Genomic DNA, 20820 nt, shown 5'->3' with positions numbered 1-20820 from the left:
TTTTTGGAGTGTAGAAACCAAGTTGTCTGACTGAGATATTGATTTGCTTCTTTTTATCGTCTACTCAAATTGAAGAAAAACAATGAAATGAAACAAAAGGATGGAAAACCGGTTGGCGATTACAATTTACGCAAATCCTGAACAGTCTCAGCGTACTAAAGATAAAGTTTAACAACAGTATCAAGTTTTGTATTTATTGGGAACTTTTCTTTACATTTGATTTAATAACAGGGGATAGCGCGAACGCAGTCCCCCACACTAAAAAATTGCGTACCCGAGTTGCCCACATTTGGGGCAATCGCAGGCTTCAGCCTAACCGGAGTGCAATGGAAAGGCCTCGACCTGGGGAGACCGCCTTTTTGATCACGGTGCTCCCTGTACCAGGTAAGTATGCTTGGATATCTGACATTTGTCCATTTGAGTAAATCAAGAGTAACTTTATAAAGAGGTATTCGAACATATTATAGTCAGCCGATATATCATTTTAAAACATACAATAAAACAATTTGACTTCGCATCGAGGGACATTTGCCTCCTTCCACTGATTTCATTGACACGCGTTTGTGTATCAAAAATCGGGACACTTTTTAAGGACGATTTGTTGAAAGGGGCCAAATAAAGTAGGATAACTCTGTTGATTAAAAACGTACTATGTACGTTCAGATCGCCATGATGCTTTCACACGGAATATCAATAATTGTTTAAAATTCACTCCTCCGCAATAATAAAAAAACAAAACAAACAACATGTATTGTTTTTCCCTCTTTCTTCGCTTTAATTTCGTAACTGCCTTCCGTTCACACAACACTGTTTGCTTCTGTTTCGAATTCACTAGATAACCAGTTACCATGTTTACAGTGTACGCGCAAAATTTTAAAATCTAAATTCATTCAATTTGATGCGGGAAAAAAATCGACGGCAAAGCAATCATTTGCGTTTGAAATTGATAAAGGAGGGCGACAAAGGTAGCGAGATTATTTCTTGAATCCGTCCGTGCTGCACATGCAGTTTCCGCTTTTCAGTATAGCAAGGAAAAGAAAATACGGCATTACTTTTCATAAAATGCACGTATTTTCCTCTTATGATAATTAACCGGCGGTATAGTTGAATTTCATATTATTTCAAATAGAAACAATATTTTGCCAACCAAAAACTAGTTTTCATCGTAAGCAAAATGAATAAGCTTCCAAACTCAGTTTATAGTTTTTACTTCAAATAAGCGGAATTTTTTTTAATGTGACTTAAACGGAGAGGCAAAACTTGAAATTTACGGCAAAACTTGAAATTTACGGATTACGAGATAATAATTTAAAAAAAAAAGAAAAAAAAAAAAACAAAACCCCAACTTACTTTTTTGGAGTGTAGAAACCAAGTTGTCTGACTGAGATATTGATTTGCTTCTTTTTATCGTCTACTCAAATTGAAGAAAAACAATGAAATGAAACAAAAGGATGGAAAACCGGTTGGCGATTACAATTTACGCAAATCCTGAACAGTCTCAGCGTACTAAAGATAAAGTTTAACAACAGTATCAAGTTTTGTATTTATTGGGAACTTTTCTTTACATTTGATTTAATAACAGGGGATAGCGCGAACGCAGTCCCCCACACTAAAAAATTGCGTACCCGAGTTGCCCACATTTGGGGCAATCGCAGGCTTCAGCCTAACCGGAGTGCAATGGAAAGGCCTCGACCTGGGGAGACCGCCTTTTTGATCACGGTGCTCCCTGTACCAGGTAAGTATGCTTGGATATCTGACATTTGTCCATTTGAGTAAATCAAGAGTAACTTTATAAAGAGGTATTCGAACATATTATAGTCAGCCGATATATCATTTTAAAACATACAATAAAACAATTTGACTTCGCATCGAGGGACATTTGCCTCCTTCCACTGATTTCATTGACACGCGTTTGTGTATCAAAAATCGGGACACTTTTTAAGGACGATTTGTTGAAAGGGGCCAAATAAAGTAGGATAACTCTGTTGATTAAAAACGTACTATGTACGTTCAGATCGCCATGATGCTTTCACACGGAATATCAATAATTGTTTAAAATTCACTCCTCCGCAATAATAAAAAAAACAAAACAAACAACATGTATTGTTTTTCCCTCTTTCTTCGCTTTAATTTCGTAACTGCCTTCCGTTCACACAACACTGTTTTGCTTCTGTTTCGAATTCACTAGATAACCAGTTACCATGTTTACAGTGTACGCGCAAAATTTTAAAATCTAAATTCATTCAATTTGATGCGGGAAAAAAATCGACGGCAAAGCAATCATTTGCGTTTGAAATTGATAAAGGAGGGCGACAAAGGTAGCGAGATTATTTCTTGAATCCGTCCGTGCTGCACATGCAGTTTCCGCTTTTCAGTATAGCAAGGAAAAGAAAATACGGCATTACTTTTCATAAAATGCACGTATTTTCCTCTTATGATAATTAACCGGCGGTATAGTTGAATTTCATATTATTTCAAATAGAAACAATATTTTGCCAACCAAAAACTAGTTTTCATCGTAAAGCAAAATGAATAAGCTTCCAAACTCAGTTTATAGTTTTTACTTCAAATAAGCGGAATTTTTTTTAATGTGACTTAAACGGAGAGGCAAAACTTGAAATTTACGGCAAAACTTGAAATTTACGGATTACGAGATAATAATTTAAAAAAAAAAGAAAAAAAAAAAACAAAACCCCAACTTACTTTTTTGGAGTGTAGAAACCAAGTTGTCTGACTGAGATATTGATTTGCTTCTTTTTATCGTCTACTCAAATTGAAGAAAAACAATGAAATGAAACAAAAGGATGGAAAACCGGTTGGCGATTACAATTTACGCAAATCCTGAACAGTCTCAGCGTACTAAAGATAAGTTTAACAACAGTATCAAGTTTTGTATTTATTGGGAACTTTTCTTTACATTTGATTTAATAACAGGGATAGCGCGAACGCAGTCCCCCACACTAAAAAATTGCGTACCCGAGTTGCCCACATTTGGGGCAATCGCAGGCTTCAGCCTAACCGGAGTGCAATGGAAAGGCCTCGACCTGGGGAGACCGCCTTTTTGATCACGGTGCTCCCTGTACCAGGTAAGTATGCTTGGATATCTGACATTTGTCCATTTGAGTAAATCAAGAGTAACTTTATAAAGAGGTATTCGAACATATTATAGTCAGCCGATATATCATTTTAAAACATACAATAAAACAATTTGACTTCGCATCGAGGGACATTTGCCTCCTTCCACTGATTTCATTGACACGCGTTTGTGTATCAAAAATCGGGACACTTTTTAAGGACGATTTGTTGAAAGGGGCCAAATAAAGTAGGATAACTCTGTTGATTAAAAACGTACTATGTACGTTCAGATCGCCATGATGCTTTCACACGGAATATCAATAATTGTTTAAAATTCACTCCTCCGCAATAATAAAAAAAACAAAACAAACAACATGTATTGTTTTTCCCTCTTTCTTCGCTTTAATTTCGTAACTGCCTTCCGTTCACACAACACTGTTTGCTTCTGTTTCGAATTCACTAGATAACCAGTTACCATGTTTACAGTGTACGCGCAAAATTTTAAAATCTAAATTCATTCAATTTGATGCGGGAAAAAAATCGACGGCAAAGCAATCATTTGCGTTTGAAATTGATAAAGGAGGGCGACAAAGGTAGCGAGATTATTTCTTGAATCCGTCCGTGCTGCACATGCAGTTTCCGCTTTTCAGTATAGCAAGGAAAAGAAAATACGGCATTACTTTTCATAAAATGCACGTATTTTCCTCTTATGATAATTAACCGGCGGTATAGTTGAATTTCATATTATTTCAAATAGAAACAATATTTTGCCAACCAAAAACTAGTTTTCATCGTAAAGCAAAATGAATAAGCTTCCAAACTCAGTTTATAGTTTTTACTTCAAATAAGCGGAATTTTTTTTAATGTGACTTAAACGGAGAGGCAAAACTTGAAATTTACGGCAAAACTTGAAATTTACGGATTACGAGATAATAATTTAAAAAAAAAGAAAAAAAAAAAAAAAAAACCCCAACTTACTTTTTTGGAGTGTAGAAACCAAGTTGTCTGACTGAGATATTGATTTGCTTCTTTTTATCGTCTACTCAAATTGAAGAAAAAAAAAATGAAAAAAAAATGAAACAAAAGGATGGAAAACCGGTTGGCGATTACAATTTACGCAAATCCTGAACAGTCTCAGCGTACTAAAGATAAAGTTTAACAACAGTATCAAGTTTTGTATTTATTGGGAACTTTTCTTTACATTTGATTTAATAACAGGGGATAGCGCGAACGCAGTCCCCCACACTAAAAAATTGCGTACCCGAGTTGCCCACATTTGGGGCAATCGCAGGCTTCAGCCTAACCGGAGTGCAATGGAAAGGCCTCGACCTGGGGAGACCGCCTTTTTGATCACGGTGCTCCCTGTACCAGGTAAGTATGCTTGGATATCTGACATTTGTCCATTTGAGTAAATCAAGAGTAACTTTATAAAGAGGTATTCGAACATATTATAGTCAGCCGATATATCATTTTAAAACATACAATAAAACAATTTGACTTCGCATCGAGGGACATTTGCCTCCTTCCACTGATTTCATTGACACGCGTTTGTGTATCAAAAATCGGGACACTTTTTAAGGACGATTTGTTGAAAGGGGCCAAAATAAAGTAGGATAACTCTGTTGATTAAAAACGTACTATGTACGTTCAGATCGCCATGATGCTTTCACACGGAATATCAATAATTGTTTAAATTCACTCCTCCGCAATAATAAAAAAAACAAAACAAACAACATGTATTGTTTTTCCCTCTTTCTTCGCTTTAATTTCGTAACTGCCTTCCGTTCACACAACACTGTTTGCTTCTGTTTCGAATTCACTAGATAACCAGTTACCATGTTTACAGTGTACGCGCAAAATTTTAAAATCTAAATTCATTCAATTTGATGCGGGAAAAAAATCGACGGCAAAGCAATCATTTGCGTTTGAAATTGATAAAGGAGGGCGACAAAGGTAGCGAGATTATTTCTTGAATCCGTCCGTGCTGCACATGCAGTTTCCGCTTTTCAGTATAGCAAGGAAAAGAAAATACGGCATTACTTTTCATAAAATGCACGTATTTTCCTCTTATGATAATTAACCGGCGGTATAGTTGAATTTCATATTATTTCAAATAGAAACAATATTTTGCCAACCAAAAACTAGTTTTCATCGTAAAGCAAAATGAATAAGCTTCCAAACTCAGTTTATAGTTTTTACTTCAAATAAGCGGAATTTTTTTTTAATGTGACTTAAACGGAGAGGCAAAACTTGAAATTTACGGCAAAACTTGAAATTTACGGATTACGAGATAATAATTTAAAAAAAAAAGAAAAAAAAAAAAAACAAAACCCCAACTTACTTTTTTGGAGTGTAGAAACCAAGTTGTCTGACTGAGATATTGATTTGCTTCTTTTTATCGTCTACTCAAATTGAAGAAAAACAATGAAATGAAACAAAAGGATGGAAAACCGGTTGGCGATTACAATTTACGCAAATCCTGAACAGTCTCAGCGTACTAAAGATAAAGTTTAACAACAGTATCAAGTTTTGTATTTATTGGGAACTTTTCTTTACATTTGATTTAATAACAGGGGATAGCGCGAACGCAGTCCCCCACACTAAAAAATTGCGTACCCGAGTTGCCCACATTTGGGGCAATCGCAGGCTTCAGCCTAACCGGAGTGCAATGGAAAGGCCTCGACCTGGGGAGACCGCCTTTTTGATCACGGTGCTCCCTGTACCAGGTAAGTATGCTTGGATATCTGACATTTGTCCATTTGAGTAAATCAAGAGTAACTTTATAAAGAGGTATTCGAACATATTATAGTCAGCCGATATATCATTTTAAAACATACAATAAAACAATTTGACTTCGCATCGAGGGACATTTGCCTCCTTCCACTGATTTCATTGACACGCGTTTGTGTATCAAAAATCGGGGACACTTTTTAAGGACGATTTGTTGAAAGGGGCCAAATAAAGTAGGATAACTCTGTTGATTAAAAACGTACTATGTACGTTCAGATCGCCATGATGCTTTCACACGGAATATCAATAATTGTTTAAAATTCACTCCTCCGCAATAATAAAAAAACAAAACAAACAACATGTATTGTTTTTCCCTCTTTCTTCGCTTTAATTTCGTAACTGCCTTCCGTTCACACAACACTGTTTGCTTCTGTTTCGAATTCACTAGATAACCAGTTACCATGTTTACAGTGTACGCGCAAAATTTTAAAATCTAAATTCATTCAATTTGATGCGGGAAAAAAATCGACGGCAAAGCAATCATTTGCGTTTGAAATTGATAAAGGAGGGCGACAAAGGTAGCGAGATTATTTCTTGAATCCGTCCGTGCTGCACATGCAGTTTCCGCTTTTCAGTATAGCAAGGAAAAGAAAATACGGCATTACTTTTCATAAAATGCACGTATTTTCCTCTTATGATAATTAACCGGCGGTATAGTTGAATTTCATATTATTTCAAATAGAAACAATATTTTGCCAACCAAAAACTAGTTTTCATCGTAAAGCAAAATGAATAAGCTTCCAAACTCAGTTTATAGTTTTTACTTCAAATAAGCGGAATTTTTTTTAATGTGACTTAAACGGAGAGGCAAAACTTGAAATTTACGGCAAAACTTGAAATTTACGGATTACGAGATAATAATTTAAAAAAAAAAGAAAAAAAAAAAAACAAAACCCCAACTTACTTTTTTGGAGTGTAGAAACCAAGTTGTCTGACTGAGATATTGATTTGCTTCTTTTTATCGTCTACTCAAATTGAAGAAAAACAATGAAATGAAACAAAAGGATGGAAAACCGGTTGGCGATTACAATTTACGCAAATCCTGAACAGTCTCAGCGTACTAAAGATAAAGTTTAACAACAGTATCAAGTTTTGTATTTATTGGGAACTTTTCTTTACATTTGATTTAATAACAGGGGATAGCGCGAACGCAGTCCCCCACACTAAAAAATTGCGTACCCGAGTTGCCCACATTTGGGGCAATCGCAGGCTTCAGCCTAACCGGAGTGCAATGGAAAGGCCTCGACCTGGGGAGACCGCCTTTTTGATCACGGTGCTCCCTGTACCAGGTAAGTATGCTTGGATATCTGACATTTGTCCATTTGAGTAAATCAAGAGTAACTTTATAAAGAGGTATTCGAACATATTATAGTCAGCCGATATATCATTTTAAAACATACAATAAAACAATTTGACTTCGCATCGAGGGACATTTGCCTCCTTCCACTGATTTCATTGACACGCGTTTGTGTATCAAAAATCGGGACACTTTTTAAGGACGATTTGTTGAAAGGGGCCAAATAAAGTAGGATAACTCTGTTGATTAAAAACGTACTATGTACGTTCAGATCGCCATGATGCTTTCACACGGAATATCAATAATTGTTTAAAATTCACTCCTCCGCAATAATAAAAAAAAACAAAACAAACAACATGTATTGTTTTTCCCTCTTTCTTCGCTTTAATTTCGTAACTGCCTTCCGTTCACACAACACTGTTTGCTTCTGTTTCGAATTCACTAGATAACCAGTTACCATGTTTACAGTGTACGCGCAAAATTTTAAAATCTAAATTCATTCAATTTGATGCGGGAAAAAAATCGACGGCAAAGCAATCATTTGCGTTTGAAATTGATAAAGGAGGGCGACAAAGGTAGCGAGATTATTTCTTGAATCCGTCCGTGCTGCACATGCAGTTTCCGCTTTTCAGTATAGCAAGGAAAAGAAAATACGGCATTACTTTTCATAAAATGCACGTATTTTCCTCTTATGATAATTAACCGGCGGTATAGTTGAATTTCATATTATTTCAAATAGAAACAATATTTTGCCAACCAAAACTAGTTTTCATCGTAAAGCAAAATGAATAAGCTTCCAAACTCAGTTTATAGTTTTTACTTCAAATAAGCGGAATTTTTTTTAATGTGACTTAAACGGAGAGGCAAAACTTGAAATTTACGGCAAAAACTTGAAATTTACGGATTACGAGATAATAATTTAAAAAAAAAAGAAAAAAAAAAAACAAAACCCCAACTTACTTTTTTGGAGTGTAGAAACCAAGTTGTCTGACTGAGATATTGATTTGCTTCTTTTTATCGTCTACTCAATTGAAGAAAAACAATGAAATGAAACAAAAGGATGGAAAACCGGTTGGCGATTACAATTTACGCAAATCCTGAACAGTCTCAGCGTACTAAAGATAAAGTTTAACAACAGTATCAAGTTTTGTATTTATTGGGAACTTTTCTTTACATTTGATTTAATAACAGGGGGATAGCGCGAACGCAGTCCCCCACACTAAAAAATTGCGTACCCGAGTTGCCCACATTTGGGGCAATCGCAGGCTTCAGCCTAACCGGAGTGCAATGGAAAGGCCTCGACCTGGGGAGACCGCCTTTTTGATCACGGTGCTCCCTGTACCAGGTAAGTATGCTTGGATATCTGACATTTGTCCATTTGAGTAAATCAAGAGTAACTTTATAAAGAGGTATTCGAACATATTATAGTCAGCCGATATATCATTTTAAAACATACAATAAAACAATTTGACTTCGCATCGAGGGACATTTGCCTCCTTCCACTGATTTCATTGACACGCGTTTGTGTATCAAAAATCGGGACACTTTTTAAGGACGATTTGTTGAAGGGGCCAAATAAAGTAGGATAACTCTGTTGATTAAAAACGTACTATGTACGTTCAGATCGCCATGATGCTTTCACACGGAATATCAATAATTGTTTAAAATTCACTCCTCCGCAATAATAAAAAAAACAAAACAAACAACATGTATTGTTTTTCCCTCTTTCTTCGCTTTAATTTCGTAACTGCCTTCCGTTCACACAACACTGTTTGCTTCTGTTTCGAATTCACTAGATAACCAGTTACCATGTTTACAGTGTACGCGCAAAATTTTAAAATCTAAATTCATTCAATTTGATGCGGGAAAAAAATCGACGGCAAAGCAATCATTTGCGTTTGAAATTGATAAAGGAGGGCGACAAAGGTAGCGAGATTATTTCTTGAATCCGTCCGTGCTGCACATGCAGTTTCCGCTTTTCAGTATAGCAAGGAAAAGAAAATACGGCATTACTTTTCATAAAATGCACGTATTTTCCTCTTATGATAATTAACCGGCGGTATAGTTGAATTTCATATTATTTCAAATAGAAACAATATTTTGCCAACCAAAAACTAGTTTTCATCGTAAAGCAAAATGAATAAGCTTCCAAACTCAGTTTATAGTTTTTACTTCAAATAAGCGGAATTTTTTTAATGTGACTTAAACGGAGAGGCAAAACTTGAAATTTACGGCAAAACTTGAAATTTACGGATTACGAGATAATAATTTAAAAAAAAAAGAAAAAAAAAAAAACAAAACCCCAACTTACTTTTTTGGAGTGTAGAAACCAAGTTGTCTGACTGAGATATTGATTTGCTTCTTTTTATCGTCTACTCAAATTGAAGAAAAACAATGAAATGAAACAAAAGGATGGAAAACCGGTTGGCGATTACAATTTACGCAAATCCTGAACAGTCTCAGCGTACTAAAGATAAAGTTTAACAACAGTATCAAGTTTTGTATTTATTGGGAACTTTTCTTTACATTTGATTTAATAACAGGGGATAGCGCGAACGCAGTCCCCCCACACTAAAAAATTGCGTACCCGAGTTGCCCACATTTGGGGCAATCGCAGGCTTCAGCCTAACCGAGTGCAATGGAAAGGCCTCGACCTGGGGAGACCGCCTTTTTGATCACGGTGCTCCCTGTACCAGGTAAGTATGCTTGGATATCTGACATTTGTCCATTTGAGTAAATCAAGAGTAACTTTATAAAGAGGTATTCGAACATATTATAGTCAGCCGATATATCATTTTAAAACATACAATAAAACAATTTGACTTCGCATCGAGGGACATTTGCCTCCTTCCACTGATTTCATTGACACGCGTTTGTGTATCAAAAATCGGGACACTTTTTAAGGACGATTTGTTGAAAGGGGCCAAATAAAGTAGGATAACTCTGTTGATTAAAAACGTACTATGTACGTTCAGATCGCCATGATGCTTTCACACGGAATATCAATAATTGTTTAAAATTCACTCCTCCGCAATAATAAAAAAAACAAAACAAACAACATGTATTGTTTTTCCCTCTTTCTTCGCTTTAATTTCGTAACTGCCTTCCGTTCACACAACACTGTTTGCTTCTGTTTCGAATTCACTAGATAACCAGTTACCATGTTTACAGTGTACGCGCAAAATTTTAAAATCTAAATTCATTCAATTTGATGCGGGAAAAAAATCGACGGCAAAGCAATCATTTGCGTTTGAAATTGATAAAGGAGGGCGACAAAGGTAGCGAGATTATTTCTTGAATCCGTCCGTGCTGCACATGCAGTTTCCGCTTTTCAGTATAGCAAGGAAAAGAAAATACGGCATTACTTTTCATAAAATGCACGTATTTTCCTCTTATGATAATTAACCGGCGGTATAGTTGAATTTCATATTATTTCAAATAGAAACAATATTTTGCCAACCAAAAACTAGTTTTCATCGTAAAGCAAAATGAATAAGCTTCCAAACTCAGTTTATAGTTTTTACTTCAAATAAGCGGAATTTTTTTTAATGTGACTTAAACGGAGAGGCAAAACTTGAAATTTACGGCAAAACTTGAAATTTACGGATTACGAGATAATAATTTAAAAAAAAAAGAAAAAAAAAAAAACAAAACCCCAACTTACTTTTTTGGAGTGTAGAAACCAAGTTGTCTGACTGAGATATTGATTTGCTTCTTTTTATCGTCTACTCAAATTGAAGAAAAACAATGAAATGAAACAAAAGGATGGAAAACCGGTTGGCGATTACAATTTACGCAAATCCTGAACAGTCTCAGCGTACTAAAGATAAAGTTTAACAACAGTATCAAGTTTTGTATTTATTGGGAACTTTTCTTTACATTTGATTTAATAACAGGGGATAGCGCGAACGCAGTCCCCCACACTAAAAAATTGCGTACCCGAGTTGCCCACATTTGGGGCAATCGCAGGCTTCAGCCTAACCGGAGTGCAATGGAAAGGCCTCGACCTGGGGAGACCGCCTTTTTGATCACGGTGCTCCCTGTACCAGGTAAGTATGCTTGGATATCTGACATTTGTCCATTTGAGTAAATCAAGAGTAACTTTATAAAGAGGTATTCGAACATATTATAGTCAGCCGATATATCATTTTAAAACATACAATAAAACAATTTGACTTCGCATCGAGGGACATTTGCCTCCTTCCACTGATTTCATTGACACGCGTTTGTGTATCAAAAATCGGGACACTTTTTAAGGACGATTTGTTGAAAGGGGCCAAATAAAGTAGGATAACTCTGTTGATTAAAAACGTACTATGTACGTTCAGATCGCCATGATGCTTTCACACGGAATATCAATAATTGTTTTAAAATTCACTCCTCCGCAATAATAAAAAAAACAAAACAAACAACATGTATTGTTTTTCCCTCTTTCTTCGCTTTAATTTCGTAACTGCCTTCCGTTCACACAACACTGTTTGCTTCTGTTTCGAATTCACTAGATAACCAGTTACCATGTTTACAGTGTACGCGCAAAATTTTAAATCTAAATTCATTCAATTTGATGCGGGAAAAAAATCGACGGCAAAGCAATCATTTGCGTTTGAAATTGATAAAGGAGGGCGACAAAGGTAGCGAGATTATTTCTTGAATCCGTCCGTGCTGCACATGCAGTTTCCGCTTTTCAGTATAGCAAGGAAAAGAAAATACGGCATTACTTTTCATAAAATGCACGTATTTTCCTCTTATGATAATTAACCGGCGGTATAGTTGAATTTCATATTATTTCAAATAGAAACAATATTTTGCCAACCAAAAACTAGTTTTCATCGTAAAGGCAAAATGAATAAGCTTCCAAACTCAGTTTATAGTTTTTACTTCAAATAAGCGGAATTTTTTTTAATGTGACTTAAACGGAGAGGCAAAACTTGAAATTTACGGCAAAACTTGAAATTTACGGATTACGAGATAATAATTTAAAAAAAAAGAAAAAAAAAAAAACAAAACCCCAACTTACTTTTTTGGAGTGTAGAAACCAAGTTGTCTGACTGAGATATTGATTTGCTTCTTTTTATCGTCTACTCAAATTGAAGAAAAACAATGAAATGAAACAAAAGGATGGAAAACCGGTTGGCGATTACAATTTACGCAAATCCTGAACAGTCTCAGCGTACTAAAGATAAAGTTTAACAACAGTATCAAGTTTTGTATTTATTGGGAACTTTTCTTTACATTTGATTTAATAACAGGGGATAGCGCGAACGCAGTCCCCCACACTAAAAAATTGCGTACCCGAGTTGCCCACATTTGGGGCAATCGCAGGCTTCAGCCTAACCGGAGTGCAATGGAAAGGCCTCGACCTGGGGAGACCGCCTTTTTGATCACGGTGCTCCCTGTACCAGGTAAGTATGCTTGGATATCTGACATTTGTCCATTTGAGTAAATCAAGAGTAACTTTATAAAGAGGTATTCGAACATATTATAGTCAGCCGATATATCATTTTAAAACATACAATAAAACAATTTGACTTCGCATCGAGGGACATTTGCCTCCTTCCACTGATTTCATTGACACGCGTTTGTGTATCAAAAATCGGGACACTTTTTAAGGACGATTTGTTGAAAGGGGCCAAATAAAGTAGGATAACTCTGTTGATTAAAAACGTACTATGTACGTTCAGATCGCCATGATGCTTTCACACGGAATATCAATAATTGTTTAAAATTCACTCCTCCGCAATAATAAAAAAAAACAAAACAAACAACATGTATTGTTTTTCCCTCTTTCTTCGCTTTAATTTCGTAACTGCCTTCCGTTCACACAACACTGTTTGCTTCTGTTTCGAATTCACTAGATAACCAGTTACCATGTTTACAGTGTACGCGCAAAATTTTAAAATCTAAATTCATTCAATTTGATGCGGGAAAAAATCGACGGCAAAGCAATCATTTGCGTTGAAATTGATAAAGGAGGGCGACAAAGGTAGCGAGATTATTTCTTGAATCCGTCCGTGCTGCACATGCAGTTTCCGCTTTTCAGTATAGCAAGGAAAAGAAAATACGGCATTACTTTTCATAAAATGCACGTATTTTCCTCTTATGATAATTAACCGGCGGTATAGTTGAATTTCATATTATTTCAAATAGAAACAATATTTTGCCAACCAAAAACTAGTTTTCATCGTAAAGCAAAATGAATAAGCTTCCAAACTCAGTTTATAGTTTTTACTTCAAATAAGCGGAATTTTTTTTAATGTGACTTAAACGGAGAGGCAAAACTTGAAATTTACGGCAAAACTTGAAATTTACGGATTACGAGATAATAATTTAAAAAAAAAAGAAAAAAAAAAAAACAAAACCCCAACTTACTTTTTTGGAGTGTAGAAACCAAGTTGTCTGACTGAGATATTGATTTGCTTCTTTTTATCGTCTACTCAAATTGAAGAAAAACAATGAAATGAAACAAAAGGATGGAAAACCGGTTGGCGATTACAATTTACGCAAATCCTGAACAGTCTCAGCGTACTAAAGATAAAGTTTAACAACAGTATCAAGTTTTGTATTTATTGGGAACTTTTCTTTACATTTGATTTAATAACAGGGGATAGCGCGAACGCAGTCCCCCCACACTAAAAAATTGCGTACCCGAGTTGCCCACATTTGGGGCAATCGCAGGCTTCAGCCTAACCGGAGTGCAATGGAAAGGCCTCGACCTGGGGAGACCGCCTTTTTGATCACGGTGCTCCCTGTACCAGGTAAGTATGCTTGGATATCTGACATTTGTCCATTTGAGTAAATCAAGAGTAACTTTATAAAGAGGTATTCGAACATATTATAGTCAGCCGATATATCATTTTAAAACATACAATAAACAATTTGACTTCGCATCGAGGGACATTTGCCTCCTTCCACTGATTTCATTGACACGCGTTTGTGTATCAAAAATCGGGACACTTTTTAAGGACGATTTGTTGAAAGGGGCCAAATAAAGTAGGATAACTCTGTTGATTAAAAACGTACTATGTACGTTCAGATCGCCATGATGCTTTCACACGGAATATCAATAATTGTTTAAAATTCACTCCTCCGCAATAATAAAAAAAACAAAACAAACAACATGTATTGTTTTTCCCTCTTTCTTCGCTTTAATTTCGTAACTGCCTTCCGTTCACACAACACTGTTTGCTTCTGTTTCGAATTCACTAGATAACCAGTTACCATGTTTACAGTGTACGCGCAAAATTTTAAAATCTAAATTCATTCAATTTGATGCGGGAAAAAAATCGACGGCAAAGCAATCATTTGCGTTTGAAATTGATAAAGGAGGGCGACAAAGGTAGCGAGATTATTTCTTGAATCCGTCCGTGCTGCACATGCAGTTTCCGCTTTTCAGTATAGCAAGGAAAAGAAAATACGGCATTACTTTTCATAAAATGCACGTATTTTCCTCTTATGATAATTAACCGGCGGTATAGTTGAATTTCATATTATTTCAAATAGAAACAATATTTTGCCAACCAAAAAACTAGTTTTCATCGTAAAGCAAAATGAATAAGCTTCCAAACTCAGTTTATAGTTTTTACTTCAAATAAGCGGAATTTTTTTTAATGTGACTTAAACGGAGAGGCAAAACTTGAAATTTACGGCAAAACTTGAAATTTACGGATTACGAGATAATAATTTAAAAAAAAAAGAAAAAAAAAAAAACAAAACCCCCAACTTACTTTTTTGGAGTGTAGAAACCAAGTTGTCTGACTGAGATATTGATTTGCTTCTTTTTATCGTCTACTCAAATTGAAGAAAAACAATGAAATGAAACAAAAGGATGGAAAACCGGTTGGCGATTACAATTTACGCAATCCTGAACAGTCTCAGCGTACTAAAGATAAAGTTTAACAACAGTATCAAGTTTTGTATTTATTGGGAACTTTTCTTTACATTTGATTTAATAACAGGGGATAGCGCGAACGCAGTCCCCACACTAAAAAATTGCGTACCCGAGTTGCCCACATTTGGGGCAATCGCAGGCTTCAGCCTAACCGGAGTGCAATGAAAGGCCTCGACCTGGGGAGACCGCCTTTTTGATCACGGTGCTCCCTGTACCAGGTAAGTATGCTTGGATATCTGACATTTGTCCATTTGAGTAAATCAAGAGTAACTTTATAAAGAGGTATTCGAACATATTATAGTCAGCCGATATATCATTTTAAAACATACAATAAAACAATTTGACTTCGCATCGAGGGACATTTGCCTCCTTCCACTGATTTCATTGACACGCGTTTGTGTATCAAAAATCGGGACACTTTTTAAGGACGATTTGTTGAAAGGGGCCAAATAAAGTAGGATAACTCTGTTGATTAAAAACGTACTATGTACGTTCAGATCGCCATGATGCTTTCACACGGAATATCAATAATTGTTTAAAATTCACTCCTCCGCAATAATAAAAAAAACAAAACAAACAACATGTATTGTTTTTCCCTCTTTCTTCGCTTTAATTTCGTAACTGCCTTCCGTTCACACAACACTGTTTGCTTCTGTTTCGAATTCACTAGATAACCAGTTACCATGTTTACAGTGTACGCGCAAAATTTAAATCTAAATTCATTCAATTTGATGCGGGAAAAAAATCGACGGCAAAGCAATCATTTGCGTTTGAAATTGATAAAGGAGGGCGACAAAGGTAGCGAGATTATTTCTTGAATCCGTCCGTGCTGCACATGCAGTTTCCGCTTTTCAGTATAGCAAGGAAAAGAAAATACGGCATTACTTTTCATAAAATGCACGTATTTTCCTCTTATGATAATTAACCGGCGGTATAGTTGAATTTCATATTATTTCAAATAGAAACAATATTTTGCCAACCAAAAACTAGTTTTCATCGTAAAGCAAAATGAATAAGCTTCCAAACTCAGTTTATAGTTTTTACTTCAAATAAGCGGAATTTTTTTTAATGTGACTTAAACGGAGAGGCAAAACTTGAAATTTACGGCAAAACTTGAAATTTACGGATTACGAGATAATAATTTAAAAAAAAAGAAAAAAAAAAAAACAAAACCCCAACTTACTTTTTTGGAGTGTAGAAACCAAGTTGTCTGACTGAGATATTGATTTGCTTCTTTTTATCGTCTACTCAAATTGAAGAAAAACAATGAAATGAAACAAAAGGATGGAAAACCGGTTGGCGATTACAATTTACGCAAATCCTGAACAGTCTCAGCGTACTAAAGATAAAGTTTAACAACAGTATCAAGTTTTGTATTTATTGGGAACTTTTCTTTACATTTGATTTAATAACAGGGGATAGCGCGAACGCAGTCCCCCACACTAAAAAATTGCGTACCCGAGTTGCCCACATTTGGGCAATCGCAGGCTTCAGCCTAACCGGAGTGCAATGGAAAGGCCTCGACCTGGGGAGACCGCCTTTTTGATCACGGTGCTCCCTGTACCAGGTAAGTATGCTTGGATATCTGACATTTGTCCATTTGAGTAAATCAAGAGTAACTTTATAAAGAGGTATTCGAACATATTATAGTCAGCCGATATATCATTTTAAAACATACAATAAAACAATTTGACTTCGCATCGAGGGACATTTGCCTCCTTCCACTGATTTCATTGACACGCGTTTGTGTATCAAAAATCGGGACACTTTTTAAGGACGATTTGTTGAAAGGGGCCAAATAAAGTAGGATAACTCTGTTGATTAAAAACGTACTATGTACGTTCAGATCGCCATGATGCTTTCACACGGAATATCAATAATTGTTTAAAATTCACTCCTCCGCAATAATAAAAAAAAACAAAACAAACAACATGTATTGTTTTTCCCTCTTTCTTCGCTTTAATTTCGTAACTGCCTTCCGTTCACACAACACTGTTTGCTTCTGTTTCGAATTCACTAGATAACCAGTTACCATGTTTACAGTGTACGCGCAAAATTTTAAAATCTAAATTCATTCAATTTGATGCGGGAAAAAAATCGACGGCAAAGCAATCATTTGCGTTTGAAATTGATAAAGGAGGGCGACAAAGGTAGCGAGATTATTTCTTGAATCCGTCCGTGCTGCACATGCAGTTTCCGCTTTTCAGTATAGCAAGGAAAAGAAAATACGGCATTACTTTTCATAAAATGCACGTATTTTCCTCTTATGATAATTAACCGGCGGTATAGTTGAATTTCATATTATTTCAAATAGAAACAATATTTTGCCAACCAAAAACTAGTTTTCATCGTAAAGCAAAATGAATAAGCTTCCAAACTCAGTTTATAGTTTTTACTTCAAATAAGCGGAATTTTTTTTAATGTGACTTAAACGGAGAGGCAAAACTTGAAATTTACGGCAAAACTTGAAATTTACGGATTACGAGATAATAATTTAAAAAAAAAAGAAAAAAAAAAAAAACAAAACCCCAACTTACTTTTTTGGAGTGTAGAAACCAAGTTGTCTGACTGAGATATTGATTTGCTTCTTTTTATCGTCTACTCAAATTGAAGAAAAACAATGAAATGAAACAAAAGGATGGAAAACCGGTTGGCGATTACAATTTACGCAAATCCTGAACAGTCTCAGCGTACTAAAGATAAAGTTTAACAACAGTATCAAGTTTTGTATTTATTGGGAACTTTTCTTTACATTTGATTTAATAACAGGGGATAGCGCGAACGCAGTCCCCCACACTAAAAATTGCGTACCCGAGTTGCCCACATTTGGGGCAATCGCAGGCTTCAGCCTAACCGGAGTGCAATGGAAAGGCCTCGACCTGGGGAGACCGCCTTTTTGATCACGGTGCTCCCTGTACCAGGTAAGTATGCTTGGATATCTGACATTTGTCCATTTGAGTAAATCAAGAGTAACTTTATAAAGAGGTATTCGAACATATTATAGTCAGCCGATATATCATTTTAAAACATACAATAAAACAATTTGACTTCGCATCGAGGGACATTTGCCTCCTTCCACTGATTTCATTGACACGCGTTTGTGTATCAAAATCGGGACACTTTTTAAGGACGATTTGTTGAAAGGGGCCAAATAAAGTAGGATAACTCTGTTGATTAAAAACGTACTATGTACGTTCAGATCGCCATGATGCTTTCACACGGAATATCAATAATTGTTTAAAATTCACTCCTCCGCAATAATAAAAAAAACAAAACAAACAACATGTATTGTTTTTCCCTCTTTCTTCGCTTTAATTTCGTAACTGCCTTCCGTTCACACAACACTGTTTGCTTCTGTTTCGAATTCACTAGATAACCAGTTACCATGTTTACAGTGTACGCGCAAAATTTTAAAATCTAAATTCATTCAATTTGATGCGGGAAAAAAATCGACGGCAAAGCAATCATTTGCGTTTGAAATTGATAAAGGAGGGCGACAAAGGTAGCGAGATTATTTCTTGAATCCGTCCGTGCTGCACATGCAGTTTCCGCTTTTCAGTATAGCAAGGAAAAGAAAATACGGCATTACTTTTCATAAAATGCACGTATTTTCCTCTTATGATAATTAACCGGCGGTATAGTTGAATTTCATATTATTTCAAATAGAAACAATATTTTGCCAACCAAAAACTAGTTTTCATCGTAAAGCAAAATGAATAAGCTTCCAAACTCAGTTTATAGTTTTTACTTCAAATAAGCGGAATTTTTTTAATGTGACTTAAACGGAGAGGCAAAACTTGAAATTTACGGCAAAACTTGAAATTTACGGATTACGAGATAATAATTTAAAAAAAAAAGAAAAAAAAAAAAACAAAACCCCAACTTACTTTTTTGGAGTGTAGAAACCAAGTTGTCTGACTGAGATATTGATTTGCTTCTTTTTATCGTCTACTCAAATTGAAGAAAAACAATGAAATGAAACAAAAGGATGGAAAACCGGTTGGCGATTACAATTTACGCAAATCCTGAACAGTCTCAGCGTACTAAAGATAAAGTTTAACAACAGTATCAAGTTTTGTATTTATTGGGAACTTTTCTTTACATTTGATTTAATAACAGGGGATAGCGCGAACGCAGTCCCCCACACTAAAAATTGCGTACCCGAGTTGCCCACATTTGGGGCAATCGCAGGCTTCAGCCTAACCGGAGTGCAATGGAAAGGCCTCGACCTGGGGAGACCGCCTTTTTGATCACGGTGCTCCCTGTACCAGGTAAGTATGCTTGGATATCTGACATTTGTCCATTTGAGTAAATCAAGAGTAACTTTATAAAGAGGTATTCGAACATATTATAGTCAGCCGATATATCATTTTAAAACATACAATAAAACAATTTGACTTCGCATCGAGGGACATTTGCCTCCTTCCACTGATTTCATTGACACGCGTTTGTGTATCAAAAATCGGGACACTTTTTAAGGACGATTTGTTGAAAGGGGCCAAATAAAGTAGGATAACTCTGTTGATTAAAAACGTACTATGTACGTTCAGATCGCCATGATGCTTTCACACGGAATATCAATAATTGTTTAAAATTCACTCCTCCGCAATAATAAAAAAAACAAAACAAACAACATGTATTGTTTTTCCCTCTTTCTTCGCTTTAATTTCGTAACTGCCTTCCGTTCACACAACACTGTTTGCTTCTGTTTCGAATTCACTAGATAACCAGTTACCATGTTTACAGTGTACGCGCAAAATTTTAAAATCTAAATTCATTCAATTTGATGCGGGAAAAAAATCGACGGCAAAGCAATCATTTGCGTTTGAAATTGATAAAGGAGGGCGACAAAGGTAGCGAGATTATTTCTTGAATCCGTCCGTGCTGCACATGCAGTTTCCGCTTTTCAGTATAGCAAGGAAAAGAAAATACGGCATTACTTTTCATAAAATGCACGTATTTTCCTCTTATGATAATTAACCGGCGGTATAGTTGAATTTCATATTATTTCAAATAGAAACAATATTTTGCCAACCAAAAACTAGTTTTCATCGTAAAGCAAAATGAATAAGCTTCCAAACTCAGTTTATAGTTTTTACTTCAAATAAGCGGAATTTTTTTTAATGTGACTTAAACGGAGAGGCAAAACTTGAAATTTACGGCAAAACTTGAAATTTACGGATTACGAGATAATAATTTAAAAAAAAAGAAAAAAAAAAAAACAAAACCCCAACTTACTTTTTTGGAGTGTAGAAACCAAGTTGTCTGACTGAGATATTGATTTGCTTCTTTTTATCGTCTACTCAAATTGAAGAAAAACAATGAAATGAAACAAAAGATGGAAAACCGGTTGGCGATTACAATTTACGCAAATCCTGAACAGTCTCAGCGTACTAAAGATAAAGTTTAACAACAGTATCAAGTTTTGTATTTATTGGGAACTTTTCTTTACATTTGATTTAATAACAGGGGATAGCGCGAACGCAGTCCCCCACACTAAAAAATTGCGTACCCGAGTTGCCCACATTTGGGGCAATCGCAGGCTTCAGCCTAACCGGAGTGCAATGGAAAGGCCTCGACCTGGGGAGACCGCCTTTTTGATCACGGTGCTCCCTGTACCAGGTAAGTATGCTTGGATATCTGACATTTGTCCATTTGAGTAAATCAAGAGTAACTTTATAAAGAGGTATTCGAACATATTATAGTCAGCCGATATATCATTTTAAAACATACAATAAAACAATTTGACTTCGCATCGAGGGACATTTGC

The 20820-nt window shown here is 35.7% G+C and overlaps 16 non-coding genes across 16 annotated transcripts; all 16 read right to left on the bottom strand.

The window, feature by feature from the left end:
• Positions 1-228: 228 nt before the first annotated feature.
• Positions 229-392, bottom strand: LOC139506762 (U1 spliceosomal RNA). The gene has a single exon (XR_011660336.1). It is a non-coding gene; the product is annotated as a U1 spliceosomal RNA (small nuclear RNA).
• Positions 393-1579: 1187 nt separating this feature from the next.
• Positions 1580-1743, bottom strand: LOC139506761 (U1 spliceosomal RNA). The gene has a single exon (XR_011660335.1). It is a non-coding gene; the product is annotated as a U1 spliceosomal RNA (small nuclear RNA).
• A 1187-nt stretch (positions 1744-2930) lies between these two features.
• Positions 2931-3094, bottom strand: LOC139506764 (U1 spliceosomal RNA). Its single transcript, XR_011660338.1, has one exon. It is a non-coding gene; the product is annotated as a U1 spliceosomal RNA (small nuclear RNA).
• A 1196-nt stretch (positions 3095-4290) lies between these two features.
• Positions 4291-4454, bottom strand: LOC139506760 (U1 spliceosomal RNA). Its single transcript, XR_011660334.1, has one exon. It is a non-coding gene; the product is annotated as a U1 spliceosomal RNA (small nuclear RNA).
• Positions 4455-5645: 1191 nt separating this feature from the next.
• LOC139506759 (U1 spliceosomal RNA) lies at positions 5646-5809 on the bottom strand. The gene has a single exon (XR_011660333.1). It is a non-coding gene; the product is annotated as a U1 spliceosomal RNA (small nuclear RNA).
• Positions 5810-6998: 1189 nt separating this feature from the next.
• LOC139506758 (U1 spliceosomal RNA) lies at positions 6999-7162 on the bottom strand. Its single transcript, XR_011660332.1, has one exon. It is a non-coding gene; the product is annotated as a U1 spliceosomal RNA (small nuclear RNA).
• Positions 7163-8351: 1189 nt separating this feature from the next.
• LOC139506769 (U1 spliceosomal RNA) lies at positions 8352-8515 on the bottom strand. Its single transcript, XR_011660342.1, has one exon. It is a non-coding gene; the product is annotated as a U1 spliceosomal RNA (small nuclear RNA).
• A 1187-nt stretch (positions 8516-9702) lies between these two features.
• Positions 9703-9866, bottom strand: LOC139506768 (U1 spliceosomal RNA). The gene has a single exon (XR_011660341.1). It is a non-coding gene; the product is annotated as a U1 spliceosomal RNA (small nuclear RNA).
• A 1189-nt stretch (positions 9867-11055) lies between these two features.
• On the bottom strand, positions 11056-11219 carry LOC139506773 (U1 spliceosomal RNA). Its single transcript, XR_011660346.1, has one exon. It is a non-coding gene; the product is annotated as a U1 spliceosomal RNA (small nuclear RNA).
• A 1189-nt stretch (positions 11220-12408) lies between these two features.
• Positions 12409-12572, bottom strand: LOC139506772 (U1 spliceosomal RNA). The gene has a single exon (XR_011660345.1). It is a non-coding gene; the product is annotated as a U1 spliceosomal RNA (small nuclear RNA).
• Positions 12573-13760: 1188 nt separating this feature from the next.
• On the bottom strand, positions 13761-13925 carry LOC139506757 (U1 spliceosomal RNA). The gene has a single exon (XR_011660331.1). It is a non-coding gene; the product is annotated as a U1 spliceosomal RNA (small nuclear RNA).
• A 1189-nt stretch (positions 13926-15114) lies between these two features.
• Positions 15115-15276, bottom strand: LOC139506770 (U1 spliceosomal RNA). The gene has a single exon (XR_011660343.1). It is a non-coding gene; the product is annotated as a U1 spliceosomal RNA (small nuclear RNA).
• A 1186-nt stretch (positions 15277-16462) lies between these two features.
• Positions 16463-16625, bottom strand: LOC139506763 (U1 spliceosomal RNA). Its single transcript, XR_011660337.1, has one exon. It is a non-coding gene; the product is annotated as a U1 spliceosomal RNA (small nuclear RNA).
• Positions 16626-17816: 1191 nt separating this feature from the next.
• On the bottom strand, positions 17817-17979 carry LOC139506766 (U1 spliceosomal RNA). The gene has a single exon (XR_011660340.1). It is a non-coding gene; the product is annotated as a U1 spliceosomal RNA (small nuclear RNA).
• A 1187-nt stretch (positions 17980-19166) lies between these two features.
• Positions 19167-19329, bottom strand: LOC139506765 (U1 spliceosomal RNA). The gene has a single exon (XR_011660339.1). It is a non-coding gene; the product is annotated as a U1 spliceosomal RNA (small nuclear RNA).
• A 1187-nt stretch (positions 19330-20516) lies between these two features.
• LOC139506771 (U1 spliceosomal RNA) lies at positions 20517-20680 on the bottom strand. Its single transcript, XR_011660344.1, has one exon. It is a non-coding gene; the product is annotated as a U1 spliceosomal RNA (small nuclear RNA).
• Positions 20681-20820: the final 140 nt, after the last annotated feature.

Source organism: Mytilus edulis, unplaced genomic scaffold, assembly GCF_963676685.1.
Source record: "Mytilus edulis unplaced genomic scaffold, xbMytEdul2.2 SCAFFOLD_1716, whole genome shotgun sequence".
Taxonomy (NCBI): Eukaryota; Metazoa; Mollusca; class Bivalvia; order Mytilida; family Mytilidae; genus Mytilus; species Mytilus edulis.
The sequence above is the reverse complement of the archived record's forward strand: the minus strand, read 5'-3'. Positions and strand labels throughout refer to the sequence as shown.